The sequence below is a fragment of the Balaenoptera borealis genome, assembly GCF_965194805.1.
Source record: "Balaenoptera borealis genome assembly, chromosome: 13".
In the NCBI taxonomy this organism is placed as follows: Eukaryota; Metazoa; Chordata; class Mammalia; order Artiodactyla; family Balaenopteridae; genus Balaenoptera; species Balaenoptera borealis.
The window spans coordinates 1,348,205-1,365,549 of NC_138870.1; the positions used below are offsets into that span (position 1 = coordinate 1,348,205).

The 17,345-nt window shown below is 50.7% G+C and overlaps 1 long non-coding RNA gene across 1 annotated transcript; it reads right to left on the reverse strand.

The window, feature by feature from the left end:
- Positions 1–5,710: 5,710 nt before the first annotated feature.
- Positions 5,711–7,560, reverse strand: LOC309609125. Its single transcript, XR_014233277.1, has 2 exons — positions 6,460–7,560; positions 5,711–6,185 (listed from the first exon to the last, which is right to left on the reverse strand). It is a non-coding gene; the product is annotated as an uncharacterized lncRNA (long non-coding RNA).
- Between the last annotated feature and the right edge of the window lie 9,785 nt (positions 7,561–17,345).

Genomic DNA, 17,345 nt, shown 5'->3' on the forward strand with positions numbered 1-17,345 from the left:
ATCCAGTCATTTTTCTGTAGGAATTTCTTCTACAGCTATACTCATACACATGTAAAATGATCAACGTTCCAGGTTATGTACTGAAGCTTTGTTTTAATAACAGAAGACAGGACGTCTCCTTGCCCATCTGTGGGACACATTAAATAAGTCATGGCCCTTCATGCTGTGGAATGAATGCAAGGCAGCTGTGACTAGGATGAGAAACCCTCCATATACTGATGTGGAAAGACCTCCAAGACACGTTAAGAAATTTTAAACAGCAGAATGCAGAGTGGACTGTTTGTACTTAATTGTATATGGATAAAGGAACTCTGGGAGGAGACACAGGTGCTGGTAATAGTACCTGTGTGTGCGTGTGTGTGTGTGTGCGCGTGCGCGTGCGCGCGTGCGTGGGTGTGTACGCATGTGCGTGTGTGCATGTGTGCGAGTGTGGGTGTGAGCGTGTGTGTGTGCATGTGTGCGGGGGTGTGTGCGTGCACGCGCGTGTGGGTGTGCGTGCGTGTGAGTGTGTGCATTTGTGTGCATGTGTGCGTGGTTGCGTGCATGCATGCGTGTGTGTGCATGCGTGTGTGTGTGTGGGATGAGGTGGGTCTGGGCGGAGTGAGGGCAAAAGGTGGAGGAAGAGTTTTCACTGCATTCCTATTTGTGCTTTCCGATTTTGAAATCTTATAAATGTATTGCCTACTTGAAATAATTATTTTTATAAGGCAGAAAATTATAATGGAATTTACATGTAATAAAATGTGCACCATTCTAACTAATAATTGGTTAATTCAATAAAATTTTATCATAGTTGTTGCTGCAAAGAAGAGTTCTATATTAAAATACAATAAAACCTTTTTCAAATCCATGCCCATTCATGTCCCATTTAAAAATACTGGGCATTTCTAGTTTTAATAAAGTGTCCTCTAAAGAAAGGTTCTGTGCAACAAATGTTTTCTCTAGTCCAGTGTAACGGTCAGTAGTATTTTTCCCCCAATCGTAGCTTCAACTGCACTGCCCCGGTGTTCACCGAGAGGCTACTTGGTACCTGACATAGAAGTCGATGCTCTGAGGGGCGTGAGATGAACAGGACGCGCCCCCCCGGTTCCGAGCTGTTTACAACCTAACCAGGGTGCATCCTGTCTGGGTCTCTCACTTTGCTTCAGCCCTCGTCACCTTGCTCTCTGAGCCCCTTTCTCTTTTTTAAAAAAATTTTTTATTGGAGTATAGTTGATTTACAATCTTGGGTTAGTTTTTGCTGTGCAGCAAAGTGAATCAGTTATACGTATACATAGGTCCACTCTTTCTTAGACTCTTTTCCCATAGAGGTCTTTACAGCGTACTGAGTAGAGTTCCCTGTGCTCTACAGTAGGTCCTTACTGGTTATCTGAGCCCCTTTCTGAAATAGCTCCACCACCTCCTCCCTCTCCAGTCCTTCACACTTGCCGATTTTCCCTCGTGTCGCTCGTCAGCAGCTCACAAATTACATGTTCATTTGATCATCATTCATCTTCTCCAACTAGAACAGTACCTGCCCCATAGTGGACTGTCAATAATTACCTGTTGAACAAACAAATAAATGAGTTAAGAAAGGAGGGACTGAGCATTCCATGTTACAAAGGCGGTGTAGACAGTACACAGGGCCAAATAAAGTCGAGAAGAATCAGGGATCCTACACATGAGTTTGGGGTGGGGACGGCTGGAGAGTCATCATAAAGACAGCGGATCCGAGGTCTCTTTCTGCCTCACTCAGTCAGAAATAATCCCTAAGAAGCTAACAGCCCACAAACTGGAGGCAGACCTAAATTCTACGCAAAAGATCATCAAGTAGAATCAAAAACCCAAGCCAGAGGCTGAATATAAATTTATCTAAAGACTCAACAGTCCTCACGAGTCCTCGTAGGATTGTGTTCTACATCCCAGTAGCTGGGAGATAGCACCCTCCGTGCTACTTACACCCTGTTTATTTTTTATTTTTTTTAATTTTATTTATTTTCTTTATTTTTTTGGCTGCTTTGGGTCTTAGTTGTGGCATGCAGGATCTTTCGTTGCAGCATGGGTTCTTCATTGCAGTGCGCGGGCTTCTCTCTAGTTGTGGCATGCAGGTTTTCTGTCTCTAGTTGAGGCACGCAATCTCATTAGTTGTGGTGCTTGGGCTTAGTTGCCCCGCAGCATGTGGGACCTTAGTTTCCTGACCAGGGATCGAACCCGCGTCCCCTGCATTGGAAGGCGGATTCTTTACCACTGGACCACCAGGGAAGACCCTACACCCTGTTTAAATCCCTTTGATTATGATACCCTTTTCCCTCCTTTCTGGCCTCAGCTAAAGCGGCGAGCTGAAGCTTTCATTACTTATCTGGACCTTCCGTTAAAGGCTCCATCCACAGACTGTCAGGGTTGGGAGGGCGTTCCCCTCCAGGCACCTGAATGGCAGGTTGAATGGCTGATGGCTCTACAGTGATGCCAGAGAAGGCTGGTGATGATGCATTAGCCACCTTGTTTCCAGAACAGTCACAGGAGTGCAAGAATTCTTGTCATGCTTCATCAGACTTGTTGGAGAGCTGGGCAGGTGTAGCAGAGGGTGTGCTTGTACACACAGGTGTTGTTACAGGCGGTGAGAGCGTGTGCTTATACACACATGACACTGAAATCAGAGCCTCTATTTTATCTTTTTAAAATTTATTTTATTGAAGTAGAGTTGATTTACAATGTTGTGTTAACTTCTGCTGTACAGCAAAGTGATTCAGTTATACACTTATATACATCCTTTTATATTCTTTTCCATGGCGGTTTATCCCAGGATATTGGATGTAGTTCCCTGCGCTCTACAGCAGGACCTTGTTGTCTATCCATTCGGTACAGAGTAGTTTAGAGCCTCACTCCCGAGCAGCCCTTCACGGTAACAATTCTCATCCTCTGGGCCTGTCATCAGCTCAGCACTGTGACCACCCCACCCTGAGACACCTTCACCCTCCATGTCAGTGACCCCGGCCTGTACCCCTGCTTTCGAGGCAAAACAGCTGGGGGTACAGGATGCGGCCCTCAGCTCTGGGCCTTGTTGGGGGTTCCGCAAGCTGCTCCAGGTCTCTGACCCTCAGTTTTTTCAAGTGGTGCTTCCCTCTTTAGGTCATCGTGAGAATTAAATGAATTAATACTCGAAAGACCCTCAGACTAGTGCTTGGAATGTAACAAGCACTTAATCGACCTTAGTTGTGGCCGTTTCATCTTTGGATTCTCCATCTCCTTCTCTGGCTCCTTTTCCGGTTCCCTGAAGATGACTCAGCTTTGCCCACTGAACTTCTTTTCTCTTTGTGTGTTCTTTCTTTATCACGTGATCCTTCCGAGCTCCATCCAGCATCTGCAGCGGGCTCTGCGCTGGCCCTGCTTTTCCTCCGAGCTCCAGCCAAGGTCCCAGCGCCCCCAGACCCAGACTCAGTGGTCCTAGCCGCAGCAACATCAACACTCCTGGATCTCAGCTCGTCTCTTCAAGACTTTGATGTCTCCCCAGACTTTGATGTCCAAGTAGCTGGTGAGTCTGTTGCTTGTGTGCACCCTTCCGGCCCTGGTGCCCCCCGACTCAGAGCTCTCACCGCACCCCTGGATGAAGCCAGTCACCCCACTTCCTCCCACCCGCATCTCACTGCCAATTAACCATAAATTGTACAATAATCTCTACTCAGCAGCCTTTGGGGTCTCCTCTTGTCCAATCTACTAAACTCCAAACCCACGCATGAGGCTTTCCGGCCCCCAGCTCCCCGTGAGACCCCTTTCTCCCCGATTCCTCTGCCATCTTGACCTCTTCAAGCTCTGGCTCCTCCTCACATCACACAGCTCAGACGGCTCTTTACCAGCCTCAGCTACTGAAATCCTAAATCCTATTCACCCTCCAAAGCCCAGTGTGCGTGACACCTACTCCAAGAGGCCCTTCCTGACTTCTTGGTCCTCATAGGCTCTTTTAGCCTTTCTACCATTTTTATTGTACTTATCACATAGTGCTTTGTGTTGTAATTGTTCATTTCCACGGCTTGGTCCTCCTGACAGATCACAGATTTTGTGGGCAGGGACCCTATGCTGTGTATGTCTGGGCAACAGACTCGCTCGGTTCAATACTGTTCACATAGTAGATTCTTTTTTATTTTTTTATTATTTAAATTTATTTTTATTTTTGGCTGTGTTGGGTCTTCGTTTCTGTGCGAGGGCTTTCTCTAGTTGTGGCGAGTGGGGGCCACTCTTCATCGCGGTGCGCGGGCCTCTCACTATCACGGCCTCTCTTGTTGCGGAGCACAGGCTCCAGACGCGCAGGCACAGTAGTTGTGGCTCACGGGCCCAGATGCTCCGCGGCATGTGGGATCTTCCCAGACCAGGGCCCGACCCCGTGTCCCCTGCATTGGCAGGCGGATTCTCAACCACTGCGCCACCAGGGAAGCCCCCACATAGTAGATTCTTAATAAACGTGAATGAATGAGTAAAATCGTAGTGTTTTGAGCCCAGTTCTGCGTGTAATTTTTCCACAAGGTTTGGTGGCTGCCACCCAGTCATAATCTAAACCAGAAAGTACACTTTAGAGGATAATTTAATTTCCTTGGCTCATTAAATCTCGTAATTTGGGAAGTGGCTTCAGTGATGTGGTCATTTTCCTGCTCAGCCCCAAACCCAGACCATCAGCTCATGAAGAGTCAACATGTGGAAATGTTTATCAGCCTTTCAACGCCAGCGCAGAAGGTCCTGCTGCAGCCAGCAACCAGTCAATCAGAGAACACAGTTCTTCACAGAGCGGGCCCAGACACTCAGCAGGAAGGACGAGAAACACAAAAACCGTTTAAGGTGTCCTCACTGCCTGGAGGCTTTTCATCTGATTATGATACAAAGTCAGTATCCCCAAAATAATTTAAAAATCAGTAAGGCTAGGGAGTTCCCCGGTGGCCTAGTGGTTAGGATTCAGCACTTTAACTGCTGTGGCCCAGGTTCCATCCCTGGTCGGGGAACTGAGATCCCACAAGCCGTGTGGCCAAAATAAAAATAAATAAATGCATATGGTATTGGTAATAAGTGTCACGGGAATTTAGAGACAAGAAAGATAAAAACACCATTTGAGGGACTTCCCTGGTGGTGCAGTGGTTAAGACTCTGTGCTCCCAATGCAGGGGGCCCAGTTTCGATGCCTGGTCAGGGAACTAGATCCCGCATGCATGCTGCAACTGAGAGTGCCCATGCCATAACTAAGGAGCTGGCGAGCTGCCACTAAGGAGACCGTCTACCACAACTAAGGAGCATGCCTGCCGCAACCAAGACCCGGTGTAACCAAATAAATAAAATAAATATTTTTAAAAAAAAATACCATTTGAGGACTTCCCTGATGGCACAGTGGTTAAGAATCCCCCTGCCAATGCAGGGGACACGGGTTTGAGCCCTGGTTGGGGAACTAAGATCCCACATGCTGTGGAGCAACTAAGCCCTTTCCCCACAACTACTGAGCCTGTGCTTTACAGCCCACAAGCCACAACTACTGAGCCCACGTGCCACAACTACTGAAGCCTGTGTGCCTAGAGCCCGTGCTCCACAACAAGAGAAGCCACCACAATGAGAAGGCCGTGCACCACAACAAAGAGTAGCCCCCACTCGCTGCAACTAAAGAAAGCCCACACGCAGCAACGAAGACCCAATACAGCCAAAAATAAATAAATAAATAAATAAATTTATATATATTAAAAAAAATACCATTTGAGTGCTTAGTATTTGACAATTTATTATCATTATTACATATGATTTCCCCCCAGATCTTATGAGCTAAGCATTAATATTCTCATTTTAGAAATGCAGAAACCAAGTTTAAAGTTTAGGTGATTTTCCCGAGGTCTAGAAATGTAACCAGAAAATATTGTCATTTACCAGCGGGGTTTCAAGTACATGTTCTGCCTCCATCTGGGCCCAGCTTTCTGAAGCCGCCTCTGAAAGTGAATTGCTCTTTTGCTTGAAACATCAGTCGTTCTTTCTTTACTCCTTAAGCAACATGACCCTGACTTCTGTATGTGGCAGTCGGGGTCTCCACGATGTGTCTCCAACAACCTGCCCTTCCAGCCTGGTGGCCAAGCACTTCCCACCTTGAACTCTGGGCAAAGGAGAACATCTCAGACCCCGCCTCTTTTTATCAATTCCAGTGTTTCTGCCGCTGTGTCTTAGTTAAATGCTTTTGATGCTAAGTAACTGAAAGACACAAGCAAGCAAAAAAAGAGAAAGCTTATTATCAGGATTTGAAGAAATCTTATAAAACCCACAGGTGTAACATCTGGTCCAGCTTCTCAAGGGATTGGGGCCTGGACCTGGGAGGTGCTGGCCCCCTGCAGCCCAAGCCACACACACACACACACACACACACACACACACACACACCATCTTCTCTAGGTGTTGGTTTGGTTCCTCTTTCTCCTGCACACTGGCACAGGTAGAGGATTGTTATCCCACAGAGGAAGAAACTCACCAGCACCTGCGAACCCTGACTTCAGATTCACAAGTGAGAAAGCTGGCCAGCCGCTTGTGTGCAGGGTCCAGGGAGGACAGGGTCCATCGCACACACATGGCCATCACAGCCTTTCCCTGTGTGGGGGGCACTTGCGGGGGAGGGATCTTGAAAAAACCAACTAAAAATGAATCCAACCAAACTGACCCACTGTAATCTATCAATACCTTGCCCACCTCACCCTAGAAAAATCCCCACCCTCCTTCCAATCCCAGCTCAAGTGCCACGTCTTTGATATATTTTTTTCCCTTAGAAAGACAAAAGCTATATATTCTGTCCAGCTTCATGACCTCCCGTATCGCAGTTCCTCGCAGAGGACCGCTGCTCCTGAAATGTAGGTGGAATCGTGCACACGCAGAGCTGTGGGAAGAGGAGAGAGCGGCACGCAGGCTTGGGGCCCAAGGGCCGGCAGGTGACCGTGCGGGGACTCGGGTGTGGGCAGGTGAGGCCAGACTGGAAGGAACTGCAGGCCTCGTGTGCCGGCAGCCTCTGCTGTGCATCTCCTTGGTAACCAGTAACAGCGCAGCCCTACTCGTAAGCGGGTAGCTGAGGTCACACATGTTGGGCTGATGGTACAGGAAAGAAGCCAGGAAAACATCCTCGGGGAGCCAGGGCGGGTTTATTCACCAGCAAACAGGAGGGCGCCTGACTTTTCTGAGGCTTCACTGGCTATTCCCAGAGCCGGCTTCTGGAGCACCACACAGAAAGCCCCAGAAAAGCAACCGCTTTACTCTCCAGCTAGGTGTTCTGATATGTTTTCCAGCTCAATGAAAAGAGACAATTTATCTCAAACTTGCTCCCTTGTGCTGGGTGAGTGTGACGCTTCCTTTGCTGTTTAAGGGAACTCTTAAAGGGGGCAGTGGGCCTGTCACCCAGGAATTGCCTTTGACTAAAAATAAAACAGCTGGACTTCCCTGGTGGCGCAGTGGTTAAGAATCCGCCTGCCAATGCAGGGGACATGGGTTCGAGCCCTGGTCCAGGAAGATCCCACATGCCGCGGAGCAACTAAGCCCATGCGCCACAACTACTGAGCCTGCGCTCTAGAGCCCGCGAGCCACAACTACTGAAACCCGTGAGCACTGAGCCCACGTGCCACAACTACTGAAGCCCTCGTGCCTAGAGCCTGTGCTCCGCAACAAGAGAAGCCACCGCAGTGAGAAGCCTGCACACCGCAACAAAGAGTAGCCCCTGCTCGCTGCAACTAGAGAAAGCCCACGTGCAGCAACGAAGACCCAACAAAGCCAAAAATAAATAATAAATAAATTAATTTAAAAAAAAAAACCAGCTTAAAATACAAACAAAATACCCACTTGGTCAGATACTTCTCTGCCCTTTTATTTATTTTTCGTTTCCTTACACATAAGCATGTTCACAGAGAAAATTGAGGGACTCCTAACCCCTTCTTAATACACAAATCTCTCTGTCTTTTCCAATTAAAACTTTGAGCTTCCTAAGAACAGGCCACATAGGTTAAAGTGTCCAAAATTATTAATCAGAGGCAGAGGCCAGTAAATTATGAGGTGTCATTCTGTTTCTCTTCCAGACATTTGGCCTTTGAAGATGATACCAGACTGTTACCTGAACAAGCAAAAAAAAAAAAGCAATTAACTTGGTTCCAAAGAGGAGATCAAATGCTAGCAACAGGCAAGAGATCAGCCTGACAGGTGGGGGGGTGTGGGCAGGAAACTTAGATCACAGTAAAGAGAAGCCTCCCCTCCCCCAATTCTCCTTCCACTCCTGTTCTCTGCAGGTGGCACATGGCACCTGCAAGGTGGTTTGGGGAGAGCAGGTGAGCCGTGACCTCCAAAGCTGGGGTTCGGGTCAGGTGTTGACAAGGCCTCCGAGTGACCGAGATGTGCTGCTCTCCTAGCAAGAGCTTTCCTGTGAATTGAACTTAGCAAACCTGAAAACAATTTAATGAGAACCGTTATTAAGTTGGCTTAAGTGAACTTAGAAAGAGTTTCACTTGAGGACATCACACGCAGCATGGTGACTCTGGTTAAGAACATGCATTGTACACTTGAACTTTGCTAAGAGTCGACCTGGGGCGTCCACACACGGAGGAAACAGTGAGGCAGTGGGTGGATCCCACAGGTGCATCAATCATGGCGGCGTTCCCCTTTAGTACATACCAGTTTCTTTATCAATTATACTTCAATTATACCTCCAGTCCCCCAGTAAAGCTGGGGGACTTGATTAATTATAGAATCAGAAGATTTTTAGATCTGAAACGGATTTCAAAGGAATCTAGTTCAGTCCCTTCGTTTTACAGAAACAGGAAAATGGGGGTGAAGTGACCGCTGACGGCCGCCCAGCAGGGGGAAAAGGACGCCAGGTGCCCCATCACAGGTGAGTCCCATGGGCTAAATTCCTCTGTCTTCTGGCTGCGATGGCCTGAGCTCTTCAGCAGACAGGACCTTCCTTTCCTGACCCTCGGCCCCTAAGGCACAGGAGTCTTCTTTTTTCAGAGCTGGAATACAGTGGGATTTCCTCTGCCTGGCAAATGGGCGGGTTTGAATTTGCTGGAGTGGAAGCAGGGAGGGGTAAGAGAACTAGTGATGGTGGGCCTGCAGCCGCGAGCCCAGAACAGTACATTTTACACTCTGGCGGCTCAAAGTTTGGGGAAGGGACCCTGTCTTAGTTCATTTGGGCTGCTTTGACAAAAGCACCGTAGACCGAGTGGCTCATCAACAGCAAAGCCTGTCTCTCACAGTCTGGACGCTGGATGGCCAAGGTGCGGGTGCCACAGATTCTGAGTCTGGCGAGGGTCCCTTCGTGGTTCTGAGACCCCCCTCCTCCCACTGCGTCCTCGCTGGCGGGAAGGAGGGAGAGCTCTCTGGACCTCTTCATAAGGGCACTCATGCCGCGGGTGACCTCATCACACCTGTGTCCCCATCACCTCTCCAAGGATCTCGCTTCACACTGGGGGTTAGGATTCAGCACGTGAAATTTGGAGGGACACACGCTTTCAGTCTGTCACAGACCCGGTCCCTTAACATCGTTTTATTTCACTGGATGCTGGTTAGGTACTAGTGCAAAGCATTGCTCGGGCGCGGCAGCGGCAACATGGATGAAAACCTCCGTGGCCCCTGTTACAGGGCCGGCCTCGTCAGCAGCTCCTTCCAATAGAAAGAGGAGAGAGTAAGCGCCGGGCAGAGAGGAAAGCAACATGCGAGGAAGAGAGGCTCCCCCTCGGCCTGGGAGAGGCACTGCCTCAAAGAATACTTAGGATTTGGGCAGAATCCGAGGAGCAGAGCTGGAGGAGCCCCGAGAGCCCAGAGTCAGCAGCCGCCCCCTGAGCACCCTGTGACGTAGGGTGATCGACAGTCGACCGTCAGGGCCAGTCCCAGGTCACAGAGTGTCCCCCGTGCTGGGACTAGGCGCGGCCAGAGAAGCCACCAGGGGGCCACGGGTGGGTCAGGACGTCAGGCACACACCCAGCTTCTAGAGAGGCTCCTCCGTGTCCGAGTAAAGGCGGCTGAGGACGTGGCCCCCCTTCCCACGGGCTTCAGAGCTAGGAAAACGCAGGGAAGTCCATCAACCAGCGCGCCTTGGATTGTGCCCATAGGACCCCTGCAGCTGCACTCAGGTGAGCCCCTCTCTGCCCTTCGTGGGCGGGACTGCGTCTCCCAGGCCGACGGGAGGCAGGAACAGGCCAGAGCTTCTTCTCCTACAAAGGCTGTGTGTCCTGCAGAGGCTGCGCCTCCCGCCTGAGCCCACCTGCAGCTGGACGAGGCTCCCCCCACGGGCTGGCATCCCCCCAGACACTAGCACTTCAGGAGCGGTGATGTCGCCTGGTCCCTGCGTCCTTCTAACCCTCAGGCGGCAGTGGTTCCAGCTACTGCTAAGCCCCAGGGGACTCTCAAGCACTGGTTTGGCCCCTCGTGCGTCCGCTTCCGGTCCTGGGACGTCTGCCTCCCTGGATGGACAGACTGAACCCCGGACCCAGCCCACCGCTGCTACGGGTAGTGCCTTTGCTTATAAGGCCGTCCGTGTCCCAGAATATATCTGTGTGTGTTTTTTTAATAAATTTATTTGTTTATTTATTTATTTATGGCTGTGTTGGGTCTTCGTTTCTGTGCGAGGGCTTTCTCTAGTTGCGGCAAGTGGGGGCCACTCTTCATCGCGGTGCGCGGGCCTCTCACTGTCACGGCCTCTCTTGTTGCGGAGCACAGGCTCCAGACGCGCAGGCTCAGTAATTGTGGCTCACGGGCCCAGTCGCTCCGCGGCATGTGGGATCCTCCCAGACCAGGGCTTGAACCCGTGTCCCCTGCATTGGCAGGCAGATTCTCAACCACTGCGCCACCAGGGAAGCCCTATCTGTGTGTTTTAATATGAAAATAACGTTTCCCACAAATCTCAGCGTGAATCGAGCACCTCCTTCTTTCCTGCTCCTTCGTGGATGGACAGGGATCCCCCAAGTGGTCTTTGACCACCTGTATGAGTCCACTCGGGCTGCAGAGCACCGTGGATGGGGGGCCCTCTCACCGTTCTGGAGACAGGTAGCCCCAGATCAAGGTCCAGCAGGGTCAGTTTCTGGTGAGGCCTCTCGTCCTGGCTTGCAGACGGCCACCTTCTCTCTGTGTCCTCACCTGGCCTCTCTCTGTGCATACACTCCTGGTGTCTCTTCCTCTCCTTGTAAGGACACCAGTCCTACTGGGTCAGAGCCCCATTCTTATGACCACATTTAACCGTAATTACCTCCCTAAAGGCCCCATCTCCAAATACAGTCCCACTGGGGGGGCTTCAACATGTGAATTTTGGACAATTCAGTCCCTACCACTGGCCCTGTAATCTTCAGGCAGAACTGCAGAAAATTCATCCCTATTATGAAGATGCTTATTCCAACATTTCAAGGTTTTTAACAATCCCAGGGGGCAGAGACAGTGTCTCCCCAGAGGCCACTACTGAACCTCCCAGGAGTCTAAGAACTACCCGCCCTTCCCGCCCAGGGTTCTCCTATTAGCGCTGACAAACAACCACCCACACCGACCACACCGTCGGCACCGAGAGGGTCCTCCTGGGAAGAGGCTGCCTGGGGGTTGGGGTGGAGCGGGGCGTTGACTAGAGTTGCTCAGGCCACAGATGCCAGGCGGGGATCTTCTTAGGCTCTTAGGTACTATAGTCGTGGGGCAGTGAAACCTCTTCTCCCTTTTCTGCTCCAATTTTTTTCTCCTTTGTTCCCTGGTTAAGTCCTGGTGTGAGAAGTAGAGCCCTAAACAAGGAGGCACCGCACAGGTGCTGTTCCATGGGCCCGTTCACGGGCCGCTCGCTCTGGGCACAGGTTGTGGCCACACCCCTGGCTGTTCCCCGTCCTGTGACACTCACAGTCTCGTATGGAACTTTGGGTCCCCTCAGCTATTCCAGTAGCTCATTTGAGTCACAATTTGAGAAAGTCAGCAGAGGGTATGTTACCACTATGAAATTGACCATATCCACTTTGGGGGGAAATTAAGCCAAATAGAAAATAGTACAGGGACTTCCTTGGTGGCACAGTGGTTAAGACTCTGTGCTCCCAATGCAGGGGGCCCGGGTTCAATCCCTGGTCAGGGAACTAGATCCCACATGCGTGCCGCAACTAAGAGTTCACATGCCACAACTAAGGAGCCCACCTGCCGCAACTAAAACCCAGTGCAACCAAATACATACATACATACATACATAAAATATCTAAAAAAAAGAAGAAAATAATACAAAGTCAAATAATACAACAAGCCACCTTCCCCACCCTGAACCAGAGCCGACCAGGGCTAGGCTTCCGGCCCTTATGAGCCGCTGCCCCTTCTCCTCTGCTCTTTTGTGCCAACCACACCCCACAGGTCTGGTTGCTTCTCAGTATTGGTATTAATTGCAGAGACATAATTGTTTATGTGTTTTCTGCCCCCATCAGTTATTTTTCTATTTCTTGCTGTCCCCATTCTACTGTAGAAAAGCTAGAGAATTCTCCACGCCAAATGTGTTTGGGGTGGGACTTCCCTAGCTGTCCAGTGGTTGGGACTCTGCGCTTCCACTGTGGGGGGCGCAGGTTCCATCCCTTGTCAGGGAACTAAGCCCCCGCAAGCCACACGGTGCAGCCAAAACCAAAGACAAACAAAAAACAGCTTAAGAAATGTGTTTGAGGTGAAGCTGCGAAATGCATGGCTTGTACAGGCCCCCCAGCTTTCAGGAGCTCCCCCCACGGTCCATCATCCGAAAGTCCCCCTAATTGCAGCGGCCAGGGGCAAATGCTGTCTTTTTGCGACAAAATGTCTCTTCCGTTTAACCGCGTGTGTGCGTCCTGAGTGTTGGCACCCGGTCACCGGTCATACGGGCTCCGCTGGACGCGGTGACAATGACTCCCTTCCTGGAGGGGGGTCGCCGGGGCCAGGAGCCTCTGGGCGCCAGGTGTGAGTTTTAACCCCACCTCTCCCTGTCCTCGTATTCCGCTTTCATTTGTCTTTTATATATTTTTTATACTTTTAAACCAGGTTGGGTAAAGTTAGATATGTGCGCTTCGGGCTTCCCTGGTGGCGCAGTGGTTGAGAATCTGCCTGCCAATGCAGGGGACACGGGTTCGAGCCCTGGTCTGGGAAGATCCCACATGCCGCGGAGCAACTAGGCCCGTGAGCCACAACTACTGAGCCTGCGCGTCTGGAGCCTGTGCTCTGCAACAAGAGAGGCCGCGATAGTGAGAGGCCTGTGCACCGCGATGAAGAGTGGCCCCCGCTTGCCACAGCTAGAGAAAGCCCTCGCACAGAAACGAAGACCCAACACAGCCATAAATTAAAAAAAAAAAAAAAATATGTGCGCTTCAAGTTCTAACCAAAAAAATAAAAAGGAAAAGGAAATAGCATCTCTTAAGCCCGTGCACCATGCGAGGTGCCTTCATTATGTCGCCTCTGTTTAATAATCCCAGCGGTGCTGGGAGATTTGCCTCACTGCCTGGCAGTGGACACACAGTCCCAGGAAGGTGAGAGGCCCTGGGACCCGGAGCCAGGACGCTCCGGCAGCCAGTCAGACCCCGGCCCACATTCGCATCTGCTTTTGCTGCAGCAGGATCCCTGCCCCAACCCATGCTTTGCTTCTGTTTTCTGGTTCAGCCCCATCACCAAGGTCACACAGCTGGTAAGCAGAAGCACATGAACTGTAAAAAAAATTAGGCTTTCTTCTTTTTTTTTTTTTTTAGTATTTATTTATTTATTTTGGCTGCGCCGGGTCTTAGTTGCGGCATGTGGGATCTAGTTCCCTGACCAGGGATCAAACCTGGGCCCCCTGCATTGGGAGCGCCGAATCTTACCCACTGGACCACCAGGAAGTCCCAAAATCAGGCCTTCTGACTCCCCATTTGCCATCAAACTTTAGAACACAGAGGATCTTCCTTTGGATGAACTCGACCTTCTGGTTTTCTGTGTGAAAGTTACTGCATCTCCCCCATGGGCAGCAGCTGCAATGGCGCATATTTCTGCACTTCAGAAGAGTCGCAGTCTCTCTTTTTTGTGGTTGTTTTTCTGTCATTGACCAAAATATCAAGACCAACTTTTCTATAGACACACATTTCTGCAAAGTAATAAGCAGCATCTGAGTATTGGTGTAATATTCCCCAACTTCCCCTTGCTCTTTCCAAGTATCTTATGTGTATTTGGGGAGTGAGTGGAATGAATGTTAATTTGTATAATCCTTCATATTCTTAATTAAATATAAAGGGAGTATTTACCTTTTCTCCCCTAAGGAATGCGCCGAAGCAAAACAAATCCATGATTGTCCAGTGATCATGTCACACAACGTTTTGAAGCACCAAGAATACTCGTGTGTGGTGTCTTTATCCTAAGAGAATGTTATTCACCTCATCAGCCATTTGTTTTTGCTGGTTTTGTGGGGGAATAAAATATTAAAAATTCAGTCCCTCAGGACTTCCCTCGTGGTGCAGTAGTTAAGAATACGCCTGCCAACGCAGGGGACACGGGTTCAAGTCCTGGTCCGGGAAGATCCCACATGCCGCAGAGCAACAAAGCCCCTTGCACCACAACTACTGAGCCTGCGCTCTAGAGCCCGTGAGCCACAACTACTGAGACCGCGTGCCACAACTACTGAAGCCCACGTGCCTAGAACCCGTGCTCCGCAACAAGAGAAGCCACCGCAATGAGAAGCCCGCACACCACAATGAAGAGTAGCCCCCGCTCGCTGCAACTAGAGAAAGCCCGCGCACAGCAACAAAGACCCAACGCAGCCAAAAATAAAATTAATTAATTAAAAAAAAATTCAGTCCCTCAACGGGAGGGAGCGAGCTGACACCAACAGCAGGTTGCTGTGGGAAGCGGCCTCTCCACGGGGGCTGAGACCCCACCGGCCACTTGATTCCAGACCCCACTGGCCACTTGACCGCTAAGCCCAGAGGGGGCAGGTGGTGTGATCACTAGGGCACGAACCGACTTTGGAGTGTGCTGAAGCACAGGAAACTCCCAACTATCCTTGTTTCAAAAAAGAAAACCAAACAAACCTAGTGCTAACCTTAAAAAGCCTATAGCAGCATAGTTTAAAAAGGGAAATTATACATACATATGCGTGTATGCATACATATGACGGAAGTCAAATATATATGTATATGTGTGTATATATATATATATTCTGAGTCTTTACTTTTTCCCTTTTTGCAAAGCTGATGTTAAAATTTTGCATCCAATGCTTTGTTTATAAGTAACAGCAGTGGATTCTTGCTAACTGGAGGCGGGGAAGGAAGGGACGAGAGAGGGGTGTTGGAGGACGGCTCACAGAACCAAAGGAAGGTTCAAACCACCCTCTTTGAAAGGAGTCTCGGCACTTAGGTGGCTCCTGGGCGCTGGTTCCAACTTGCCTCGAGCCCCCCTGTTTCTGCTCAGTGTTTACATTCGAGGAGGGAGCTACCGATGGGCTTGGGGGGGTCAAATGCCCGCGTGGCGGGGTGCGGAGCCCTGGGATTGACGGCCCACCTAAATTTGATGAAACAGGGCTAGTAGGGTGGGGCAGTTCCCCCAAAGGAAGGATGCTGGTCAAATAAAGGAAAAGCCCAGATGTCCCCTGGAAGTGAGGCTGGGTGTGGCCACTGGGGAGGCCAGAGGAAGCCTGGAAACAATCTCTCAGCCCAAGTCGTCAGGAACTCAGCCTCCAGGGCCTGGACACGCAGCCTCTCCACATGCTCACTCCCAGGGTCCCGAGAAGAAAGACAGTAACCACCTTTGCTCCTGTCGCCTGGGGAGGAGGCTTGGCTCTGCGGCAGGGATGGGGTGACGGTGCGGGGGGAGGAGCAGCTCAGAAGGGACCCCACACCCACATCATCCAGCCGCCAACAGGCACCAAGGGGGGCATGGGCGGGGGACCCGGAGCCCCTTTTCACCTTCACCTTAATACTGAGACGGGGCTGCCCAAGAGCAGCCAGGAGCCACCGGCAGCCTGGTTGGTGGGAATCGAGATGCGCTGTGTGTGCAGAACACACGGGATTGGAGGGCTTGCTATGAAAGAAGGAGAGCAGAAACTGTCTAGTAATAATTGTAAAATATTGATTACAGGGCTTCCCTGGTGGCGCAGTGGTTGGGAGTGCGCCTGCCAGTGCAGGGGACACGGGTTCGAGCCCTGGTCTGGGAGGATCCCACATGCCGCGGAGCGACTAGGCCCGTGAGCCACAATTACTGAGCCTGCGCGTCTGGAGCCTGTGCTCCACAACAAGAGAGGCCGCGACAGTGAGAGGCCCGCGCACCGCGATGAAGAGTGGCCCCCGCTCGCCGCAGCTGGAGAGGGCCCTCGCACAGAAACGAAGACCCAACACACCCAAAAATAAATTTAAAAAAAAAAAAGAAAAAAAAATATTGATTACATGTTGAAACAATAACATTTGGATATATTGAGTTTAAGAAAACATTAAAATTAATTTCGCCTGATTCTTTTTTTTTTAGCTTATTAATTTATTTATTTGGGGGCCCTACACCACGCGGCACGTGGGATCTTATTTCTCCTACCAGGGATGGAACCGCGCCCCCTGTGGGGAAAGCGCAGAGTCTTAACTGCTGGACCGCCAAGGAAGTCCCCTGATTCTTTGTTTAACGTGGCTACTGGAAAGTTCTAGATTGCACGTGCAGCTCACAGCCCGGTTCTGCTGACCAGCGCTCCACCCTCACGTCCAAGGCTGGTGTTTCATTCCTTTCCACACGCTCCTCAGCCCTCGCCAGTGCCTTACACGGGGCAGGTGCTCGATGCAAATACACAAATGATGGCACTTACCCGAAGCAGAGCTGGGGCTGCCCAAGGAGCTCTCCACCGGAGAGAGAAGAATTAATGCTCCAGAGGGTCTGCCCTTGTCTTCTGGTCGTGCAGTTCTATCCCAGGCCCAGGGTTAGGACCTCGTCCTCTGGATCCCAAGGCCGGTGCATGTAAACCACAGGCCTGGCTCACCACGGCCCTTTCTTATTGTCCCCTGGACTCACTCTGCCCCAACAGGCAGTCCCTTCGAAGTTTGGACAGCTTGGTGGGAACATGTGCTGTGTGGCAAAGATGAGTTTTTATGGGAACGAAGAGTATCTGTAATGAGGTTGCTGGGTTATCGGGGGTACAGATGGGATGTCTTCCAAGCATTCTGAGGCCTGGGACACTGGTTCCACGAGCAGCCAAGACAGGGCGGCCGGTCACTGGCAGGGCCAGAGCTGGACCCCCAGACAATCTTCCAAGTTACGGAGAAGAGAGGGTGCCATGCGTGAGGCATCCTCACCGGCTTCTGTGACGCCTGTGTCTGCGTCCACTCGCCCAGAGGAAGGAGACTGTCCCCACCCACTGCTCCCCAGCTGACCTTGCCCCCAACCCCTGGGCCTCGCTGAGCTCCCCCCTCCTGTCCCTGAGGTTCC